Here is an 11,388-nt window from a genome sequence, read left to right on the forward strand (position 1 = left end):
AAATCCACAGGCTTCGGCAGCCTCGTCGTCAATCTACACGCGAACGGTTACTTATGCTCTTTATCGTCACTAGTGCACCCTGAACGATCGTCTACCTGTCGGCGTTAGCACTACTCGATGAAGACCTTTCTCTGTGGTTCAAGGACCTGAACGGTTCACCTGTGAATGCAGTTTTTTGCTCAATAAAAATGTAATGGATAGGTTTTTCATTTCCGGTTTTTGTAAAGGCTCATCCGGATCTAACCTTATTATTGGTAATACATCAGGATAGTATGTTTTTTATAATGTATATAGGTAGACACTATATTTAAGTAAATCCCACTTAGGTTATGCTAATGGTCATGCAATCATCTCGTTTATATGTATATCTGTTATAATTTAAGAAAGACCATGATTTAAATTAGTATGAGCATGCTCATCAGGCATCATATCTAAATAAAGAGCTTATATTCAGCATGCATAAAAAAGCATTGACATGCCATATCTTTATATTATAATTTATTATAGTATAAGGTAGAAATGATAGCATATTTGCTTGTGTTGTTTACATGTTATAATAAAAGTATATATAGTAATGATCGGGACATTGCAAATAGAAGCATTAACAAATACGGTTACTTTATAAATGTTCATAAATGCTAATTGTGCGCAATGGTTTTAGTTTGTTTCTTTTTAAAGTTAAAGAGAAATTAGAACTAAAAGAAATAAGAAGACATGCACGCTCACTTAGGTTTAATTCATGGTTTTAAAAATGTTTAAAACCTTGAATCACATAGACCTAAGATCACGGTCTAATAACGATTAGCAACCTTAAGGCTTTAATCTTTTAATCAGTTTAATAGGATTAAATTGGCTTAAAAAAGGTTTAAAGTGTAAGCAAATCTATCTATAAGGGACTTTTGTCTAAGGCCGGGTTCTATCTAGGCTGGGGTATTTAAGTTGACGGAAACGTAAACACCCCTACCTGGGAACTTACCTGGAAAGGTGAATTAGATAGATTTGAATGCATGCATGCAAGTTAAGGATTGTCCATTAAAGTGTTTTAAATGTGACTACTTGAACTTGTTCATATTTCAAAGACAAACGTTGTTTTATGAGTAGAGTTTAAAAAGACGACTTGGACTAAAATCAGTAGCTGGATTGTCCTAGGTTAATGAATCCCTGGGTAGAACATTTAAGTGGGAGGTACTTGAGGCATCGGATGCTTCACTTAAATCTTTCACGTTTCTCTAAATAGTCCACACTGTGAGATCTACCTCGGCCTTGCGAACACCTTTGGTGTGTCCCCCTAACGGGATGGTGTTTGGGTAGGTCAATATCAAGAGATGGAGAAGGTGTTTTATTATTAAGTGGGAGCGGGAAGTGCGACAGCATATCCCTCGGTCTCCCTCGTTAGGTTGAATAACGTTACTGGTGCATCGCCTCGAGGCACCCTGGGAGTGTCCCCCTAAAGGATGGCAGTTTGTGTGTTTCTTTATTTGATCCTCTATAAGAGGATAAGGTAACTTAGTCTCTTGTCCTAATTTGCTTCTCCCTATGATGGGGAGTGTCCCCCTAAAGGATGGCAGTTTTGTGTGTTTCTTTATTTGATCTCCTATAAGAGGATAAGGTAACTTAGTCTCTTGTCCTAATTTGCTTCTTCCCTATGATGGGCTCATTAGGGCGGGACTCTGGCACAGAAAGCGAGGGTTACACTTATGCAAAATAGTTAAAGGTTAACAATTCTGGACTGAAAAATGGTGGCTGTTAGGTTCAGTTCCAAGATTTTGTTCTGCCTAATGGTTGAGAATCTCATCCCAGCAAAGGGGCAACGGATCACCCGTTCTGCCTCACTGGGGCATCATTGTAAAATAAAAGTCTATAACTTAGGGTACTTGAAACTATTTTGCAAAATTGATTGGTTTAAAAGTGGTTTAGCAAAAATCTAATAAAGTTTTGTTCGTATTTTCAGCAACATTTTCAAAATGGCAACAACCTCGTTAGCATTGTTAAGCGCCGAAAAACTTACTGGCGATAATTTCACAACATGGAAACACATGATCACGACGATCCTGATCATCAAGGATCTCATGTTCACTCTCACAGAGGCTTGTCCTCCTATTCCAGCTCCGAATGCCACTTGAAATGTTCAGCATACGAGCGATGGACAAGGGCGAATGAGAAGGCTTGAGCCTAGATCTTGGCAAGTTTTTTTGAAGTCTTGGCCGAGAAATATGAGCCTATGGTCTCAGTGCATGAGACCATGGAGTCCTTGTGGGAGATGTTTGAACAATCGTCTGAACAACTTATGAATGAGGCTCTTAAATACATATTTAACTCCAAAATGGAAGAAGGCACCTTTGTTCGTGAACATGTGCTTAACATGACTATCCACTTTAATGTGGCAGAGTTGAATGGGTCTACCATCGATGAGGGCAGCTAGGTTAGCATAATCCTACATTCTTTGCTGGAGAGCTTCCTACACGTTGTTAACAATGTGATTCTTAACAAAGTGCAATATAACCTTACAACTCTCCTCAATGAGTTGCAGACATACCAATCTTTACTGAAAAGTAAGAAGAGGCAGGAGGGTGAGGTAAATGTTGCTTCATTCTCCAGGATGTTCCATAAAGGTTCGACCTCAGGAACGAAGTCTACACATTCTGCTTCTAACTCTGCAAAGGGGAAGGAGAAGAAGGGTGGTAAGGGAAAAGGGAAGGCACCTGCTAACCCACCGTCTGTCACCCCAAGGAGGCATCCACAAGTTGCTAAGGGAAAATGTTTTCACTACAACTAAGATGGACACTGGAAGAGAAACTGTCCTTGGTATCTGAAAGAGAAAAAAGCAACCAAGGTCGATAAAGGTAAATGTGATTTACTTGTGTTTGAAACTTGTTTAGTGAAGAATGATGATTCTGCCTGGATAATTGATTCGGGCACCACTAACCATGTTTGTTCTTCTTTTCAGGGGATTAGATCTTGGCGATAGCTAGAGGCTGGTGAGATGACGATGTGAGTAGGCATCTGGCATGTCGTCTCAGTTGTGGCAGTGGGAGGACTCCAGTTAGCTTTACAGAATAGATTTCTTGTATTACATGATGTATATATTGTTCCCGAACTAAAGAGGAGCCTTATTTTTGTAAAGTGTTTATTGCAATGTAAATATACTATCTCATTTAATATGGATAAAGCGTTTATTCATAAAGATGGTGTTTTTATTTGCACAACAAATCTAGAATCGAATTTATATGTGCTAAGGCCGTTAGCCATTAATTCCCTCCATAATACTAAATTGTTCAGAACTGCTGTAACTCAATCAAAACGTCGACGAATTTCTCCAAAAGAAAATGTCCAACTTTGGCATTTTCATTTAAGGCACATCAATCTCAATAGGATTGAGAGATTGGTGAATAATGGACTTCTAAGTGAATTAGAAGAAAATTATTTACCAATGTGCGAATCTTGCCTTAAGGGTAAGATGACTAAACGACCTTTTATTGGAAAAGGTTATAGAGCCAAGGAGCCTCTTGAGTTAGTACATTCTGACCTTTGTGGTCCTATGAATGTGCGAGTCCGAGGTGGCTATGAGTATTTTATCAGTTTTATGATGATTACTCAAGGTACGGGTATGTTTATCTTATGCAACAGAAGTCTAAATCTTTTGAAAAGTTCAAAGAGTTCAAGGTTAAAATTGAAAACACATTAGATAGACGGATTAAAACACTTTGATCGGATCGAGGTGGAGAGTTTTTGGACTCAGTATTCCAAGACTATTTGATAGAACATGGAATCGTTTCCTAACTCTCTGCATCAGGTACACCTTAGCAGAATGGTGTAGCGGAGAGGAGAAATAGGACCTTGTTAGACATGGTTCGCTCGATGATGAGTTACGCTTCCTTACCAGACTTGTTTTGGGGTTTTGTAGTGGAGACTGCGATATACATACTCAACTATGTTCCCTTCAAGAGTGTTACAAGAACACCTCTAGAGTTGTGGAACGGACGTAAAGCTAGTTTACGCCACTTCTGCATTTGGGGTCGAGGTTATGCCTCTTTGTAGGCTACCTCAAAGGTACACGAAGGGGTTATTTTATGATCCGACGGAAAATAGGGTGTTTGTTTCAACAAACGCTACTTTCATGGAGGAGGATCATATAAGGGAAAATAGTCCATGAAGCAAAGTCGTGTTGCGTGAGCATTTCAATGAAACTACTGAAACTTCAACAAGAGTTGTTGAAGAGCCTGCTACATCAACAAGGGTTGTTGATGGGAGTTCATCCCATAGGTTGGTTCCACCTCAAAAGTTGAGGGAACCTTGACGTAGTGGGAGGGTTGCAAACCCATCCGTTCGCTATCTGGGTTTCACATAAATCCTTGCTATGGTAACAGATGGCGACATTAAGGATTCGTTGTCTTATAAGAAGGCAATGGAGGATGTTGACTGGGATGAATGGGTCAAGGCCATGGATCTCGAGATGGAGTCGATGTACTTCAACTCAGTATGGGATCTTGTAGATCAGCCTGATGGGGTTCGACCTATAGGTTGTAAATGGATCTACAAGCACAAACGGGGTGCTAATGAGAAGGTACAAACCTTCAAGGCTTGACTTGTGGCAAAGGGTTATACCCAGGTAGAGGGAGTCGACTATGAGGAGACTTTCTCGCCTGTTGCCATGTTAAAGTCGATCCGCATCCTCCTGTCCATTATAGCTTATTATAATTATGAGATCTGGAAAATGGACATCAATACGGCATTTCTGAATAGCAATCTTGAGGAGACCATTTATATGGTGCAACTCGAGGGATTCATACCCTAAGGTCAAGAGAAAAAGGTTTGCAAACTGAATCGGTCCACTTATGGACTGAAATATGCGTCTTGATCTGGGAACATACGGTTTGATATTGCGATCAAGTCATATGGCTTTGACCAAAACGTTGATGAACCTTGTGTCTATAAGAAGATCATCAAAGCTTCAGTAGTCTTCTTAGTGTTGTACGTAGACGATATCCTACTCATTGAGAATGATGTAGGTCTACTGACTACAGTTAAGAACTGGCTAGCGACCCAATTCCAAATGAAAGATTTGGGACAGACTCAGTTTGTTCTAGGTATACAGATCTTTTGGGATCGTAAGAACAAAGTGCTAGCACTATCGCATGCATCGTACATTGACAAGATGTTGCTCAAGTACTCGATGCAGGACTCTAGGAGGGGCCTACTGCTGTTCAGGCATGGAGTCACTTTGTCTAAGGACATTGTCCTAAGACACCTCAAGAGGTTGAGGAGATGAGATGGATTAGTCTAACCCAGGCCATTTTAATGTTGCTGACCCATTTACGAAGGCTCTCATGGCTATAGTTTTTTAGAGTCACCTACGGAGCATGGGTCTACAGGATCGCCCGTGGCTGGACTAGGGAAAGTGGGAGATTTTATTATACTGGGCTTTTATGCCCTAGTTTATTGTTTTGTACTATCCTTTTGTACACCCCACTTTGCTTTAGGACAAGTGGGAGATTGTTGGGGTTGATGCCCTAAAGTCTCGTGTCCTGTAGTTTGTAAATAGTTTGTACAAACGTTTGTGTTGTTAATATATGATATTTACTTCACATCTTGTATTTTTTGTTTAGTTACTTGTTTTATTTGCTTTACCACGAACCAATAAATATAAAATCCCTGGTTATCTGTATGTGACTCAAGCATGTATGTGGTGACATACAAGTGGATCATGTCTTGAGTGATAACCAAAATGGTCTATAGTATATGGATATAGGAAGGAAACCTTATATTGGTAACGTTACGGATGCGGCTCGCTTTGTGGAATGGTGACAAGTGTTGTGACTTATCAGATGGTCTGATCCTGATCATTCGTGTTGGGGACATGCGAGCGGGGCGTCCTATACAAAGAGTTTGTATAAGACCTGACCATGAAATGTTAACGTCTCATTATATAACACCATTCATGACAGAGACTTCACTTCACTAGGATGACCACAGGTAACATGACCTCAATCCTGAGTGAGTTGAGAACTCCTGGTATTGAGGGCGATCCTTTGATTTGTATAGGTGTGAATGGCCAGGTCACCGATTCAAACCTACCATTTTGGGGATTCGTCTGATTTGAGAGCTGGGAACTCAACTACACAAGATGGAATTCACTACTTCCCCGAGGCAGGGATAAGTAGATAGATAGCTCCCTTAAGGACTGATTATGGGGCTTGAATGATGTGGTACCACACACCTTCTCTTGGCCCGAGAGATGTTCACACATAGTTGGACTATGTTGTATTGTTCATTAGAGGAATCAGTGGTACTTAAGGAGTGAGATGTAACTACAGGGGCAAAACGGTAATTTTGCCCAGCTTTACTTACGAGCATCTGTGAAGGGTCATCATACTCATAATTGGTTATATCCGATGGACACAGAAATATATTTGTGGTAAGAGTTTAGCTGTTGGTCTTTAGTGGAATGCCTGACAGTTAACGAATGGTATCTCGTGGCTAAAGAGTTTAGTCAGCTATTCACGGACCGTTAGAGCTTCAAGCCACAGGTTCATTAGGTCCCCTGGGTAGTTGGGATAAAGTACCAGTGGGTTAATTTGAAATGTTCAAATTGACAAGAGGAAGTTCGATTATATATGATATAATTGGTATGGTTAATTATACATGATATAATTGGCTAAATGTATGAGATACATTACTTTGGAGAAAATTAAATATAAATATGATTTGTGTCAAGTAGAGGAGAAAATACTATAGTAGATATGTGATATCAAACTACAGGATAAAAATATAATATGATTATATTTATTAATTAATTAGTTGATTAATTATATGATAATTAATCCAAAAATTCACGTTTGGACATGGGTTAGTGGGAATGAGTTGGTTATTGTAACCGATGAAATAAAAATGAAATAGTTTCATTTTTTGAATGTTTTTCATCAATCATCCAAAAGAAATCGTGAGAGCACGTTGGTAGTATTGTAAACGATCGCTTAAAGAATCGAGAGCCTATATAATAGTTGCCTCGCACCTAAACGATTGCACACTAGTTTCTACACGATCGCATAGCTTCTCTAAACGATCGTATAGTGTGCCGATTTTGCTAAACGATCATGTACCATTTCTTAAACGATCGTTCAGTGAAATCTACACGATCGTGTAGCTTTTCCTAAACGATAAGCATTCTGCTATGCGATAGCATCTTTTTCCCTCCCACTTGCTTATCGCCTACACGATTCGTGTTTCCTTCTTCCTCTACCAAATTTACCAAAGACCACGCTTTGGGTTCTCACTCCGAGAATACCCAGGGCTCTTTTCTGGTGGTGTCGTCCCCACGGCGTTCGTGTTCGTGGTTGTTCGTGTTGTTGCAGTCAACACTTCTGCTAGACGTCTGTAGATCACGTGGAGGTTTTCCGCTGCTTTGAGTGTTGAAGTTTGAAGAACTATTAAGTTTTTGATGATTCTCTTGTAGACATAAGGGTCAGCAACATTATGATTAAAGCCATTAGATTTGATTGTAGTATTAAATCTTATATTCCAAGATCGAGATGCTTGTTTCAGCCCATACATGGATCGTTTAGGCTTAGAAACCTTTTTTTCTCAACTTTGTTCAATGAATCCCTCTGGTTGAGTCATGTAGATGATCTCTTCAATATTACCATTCAAAAAGACAGTCTTGACATCCATTTTCCTTATCTCATAGTCAAAATATGTGGTTATAGACAAGAGAATTCGAAAAAACTTTAACATGACAACAGGTTAGAAAGTTTCTTCATAGTCCATTCCCTCCACTTGGGTATAACCCTTTGCCAATAGTCTAGCTTTAAAGGTCTGTACCTTTCCATCTACACCCCTTTTTCCTCTTGTAAATTCACTTACAACCTATAGATTTTACCCCATCATGTTGATCTGCAAGCTCTTAGGTAGAATTGGAGTACATAGACTTCATTTCTTGATTCATGGCTGTAATCCATTCATCATCGTCAACATCTTCCATTGCCTTATTGTAAGATAATGGATCCTTAACACGATCATCAGATATAATGTTTTAGGCTTTTGTTAAACACATGTAACGAACAAGTGGGTTCACAACCCTCCCACTACATCAAGGCAATCTTAAATTTTGAGACGGATTAGCTTGGCTGGATGAACTAACATCAACAACTTTTGTTGATGTAATCTCTTCAACAACCCTTGTTGATATACTAACCTCTTCAACAACTCTTGTTGAAGTCTCAGTATTATCATCAAAAATCATTTTTAAAATAATTTTGCTTCGTGGTTTGTGGTCCCTTATATGGTCTTCCTATAACAAAGTAGTGTTTGTCGATACAAACACTTTATTTTCTTTTGAATCAAGAAAATATCTGGAGAAACATGCGAAGGCCCTGAGCAAAAACGTGGAAATTGTCCCAATTTCAATTTTACACATAATCACACAAATTTTACAGATCATGAATCATGCAATAAACTAAATTTATAACATGCTAATAAAATTAAAGAAAAAGGAAAATTAGGGTTTAAGAAACCCTTACCTTTGAAGAACAAATTTCTTCACATATTTTATTTTCTCCAAAAATGATCATGTATTGCCACGAACTCGAAATCCTAATAGCCGCCACCAATTGGAACCTCTTGTATTCTCCATTCGGATGAGAATCACGGAGAGAGTTGTGGACTTCTTTGATTTTTTGAAGAAGGGAAAAAGAAATTGAGAGGAATAGTGAGAGTTTTTCTTGGGAATTTTTACAGGCCGATCAAAGAGATTGAATCTTCTGTAAAAAAATCTTCTGTGAAGAAGAAGAAGACCCCGAATAACTATCCACACTTCACGTTCTCTCAGATAGAATTAAGGGGAAGGAAGTTATTTTCCCCTCTTTAATATAAAATAAATTTAAATTAAAAAAATTTAATTTTAAATAAATATATATTATATATATATAATAACTAATTTATTATATATATATATATAACTATATGTTATATCATATATAACACATAACCTATAGTTTTTAAATTGTATCAAATACAATATACCCTATAGTTTTAGTTATCTCATTAATGCATGGTATTTAATATAAATTCCATTTATACTAAATTTGATTATATGAATCTAATTCACATAATTAATATTTGAATCATATTCAAATATATATTTCCTCCCAAATAAACTTTATATTATAATGTATCAAATACATCAGGATAATTATATTATATATAATTAAGTAAAATTAATTATATCACATATAATTAATTCTCTTAATTAATTTGAACAATTCAAATAAATCCAAAATTGATTATCAGAAATCCCTGTTGGGGTACAGAGGGGATCTCATGGACCTATAGCTTGAAGCTCGAGTGGTACTTGAATAATTAATTAAACTCATTAAATTATTCAACATCCATTAACTGATGAGCACTCCACTGAAGACTGATAGATGCACTCTTCACACTACATATATATTTTTGTGTCCGTTGGATATAACCAGTCAATAGTGTAATGACCTTTCACAAATTTCTTCTAAGTACAGCTAGACCAAAATTATCTTTTTGCCAATATAGTTACATCTAATTCCTCAAGTATCACCAATCCCAAACCCCTCCGGGCCAGGAGAGAGTGTGGCACCACATTGTTCAAGCCTCGAAATCAGCCCTTAAGGGAGCAATCTATCTACTTACCCCAACGTTAAGGAAGGAGTGAATTCCATCTTGTCTAGCTGTTTTCCCAGCTCCCCAATTAGACAAATTCCCAAAATAGTAGGCTTATTGAGTCAGCAATCTGGTCACTCTCACCCATACAAATCAAAGGACTGTCTTCATAGGCAAAAGTTCACAATTCACTCAAGATTCAGGTCATGTCACCTATGGTCATCCTGGTGAAATGTAAGTCTCCATTATGAACGACGTCATATAATGAAACTAGTCATTCGTGGTCCAGTCTTATATAACTTTTTTGTGTAGAATACCCTCACTCACATGTCACCACATGAACAATCAGGATCAAATCATTTGTAGCACTTTACAACAATTATAACATCTACAAAGCGGGTCATATTCGTAGTGTCACCAGGATAAGGTATCCAGCCTTATCCATCTACTATAGACCATTTAGGTTTTCACTTAAACGTGATCTACTTGTATGTCTCTACATATATGTTTAAGCTACAGATGATAACCTTGGATGTTAGTTTATTGGTTTGTGGGTTTAATGCTACTAAATGTCTAATAAAACATCTTATATTTTATTAAATAAATAAAATATTTGTACAATACAATTACATACTACAAAACCCTATAAGAGGACATCAATCCCAACAATATCCACCTCTCGTTTCCTTGGGTTAGCCCACAAATAGGCATACTTTCGAATGAGGTTCCAACTTTTTGGGATTTTTCACAAGCACATGAGTTGAACATCCCCAAATCCTGAAGTGGCGAAAACTACCTTTATGACCTTTCTACAACTCCAAAGGTGTTTCAGAAACACTCTTGGATGGAACATTGTTCAAAATGTAAACAGTAGTCTCCATTGCAAATCCCCAAAACAAAGTCAGAAAGTTGAACATGGCTCACCATGTCCAACAGGGTTCTATTTCTCCTTTTTGATATATCATTTTCTAAGGTGTACCAGAAGTTGAGAGTTGGGACGTCATTTCTTGTTCTATCATATAATTCTAGAATCTTAAGTCCATATACTCTCCACCATGATCAGATCGTAGTGTTTTATCTTTTTACCTAACAAGTTTTCAACCTTAGTCATATATTCCTTGAACTTTTCAAGTGCTTCAGACTTGTGTTGCATTAGGTAAAGATACCCGTATCTTGAATAATCATCTACGAAAGAGATGAAATATTCATACCCTCCTCTTTCTTTTACATTCATTGGACCATAAAGATCTAAATGTATAAGCTCTAAGTTCTCTTTGGCTTTATAACTTTTTCCAGTAAAAGGTCATTTTGTCATCTTTCCTTCAAGGCATGACTCACATTAAGGTAAAAAGTTTTCTTCTAAACCATTTAAAAGTCCACTTTTCACCAATCTCTTCATCATATTGAGATTAATGTGACCTAATCTTAGTTACCAAAGGTGGGCATTTTTCTTTAGTAGAGATCGTTGGTCTCTTAACAATTGTTGACGTTATGAATATTTCAGTATTTAGGATAACTATTGTAACTAACGATCTTAGTACATATAAGTTACTTTCTTTTGAAACAAATCCTATCTCCATTCTGTTTCTAAAATAAACACTTTACTTCCAGAGAAGGAGAGAGAATAATTTTGCTCAATCAACCAAGAAACAAAGATTAAATTTCTTTTCATATTAGAAACTACATATATATCATCTAATAACATATATTGCTTCTTGTCCATGAGTAACTTAAGCCTGTCTATGGCAATAGCTGGAA

The sequence above is a fragment of the Benincasa hispida genome, chromosome 5 (assembly GCF_009727055.1).
Source record: "Benincasa hispida cultivar B227 chromosome 5, ASM972705v1, whole genome shotgun sequence".
Lineage (NCBI taxonomy): Eukaryota > Viridiplantae > Streptophyta > Magnoliopsida > Cucurbitales > Cucurbitaceae > Benincasa > Benincasa hispida.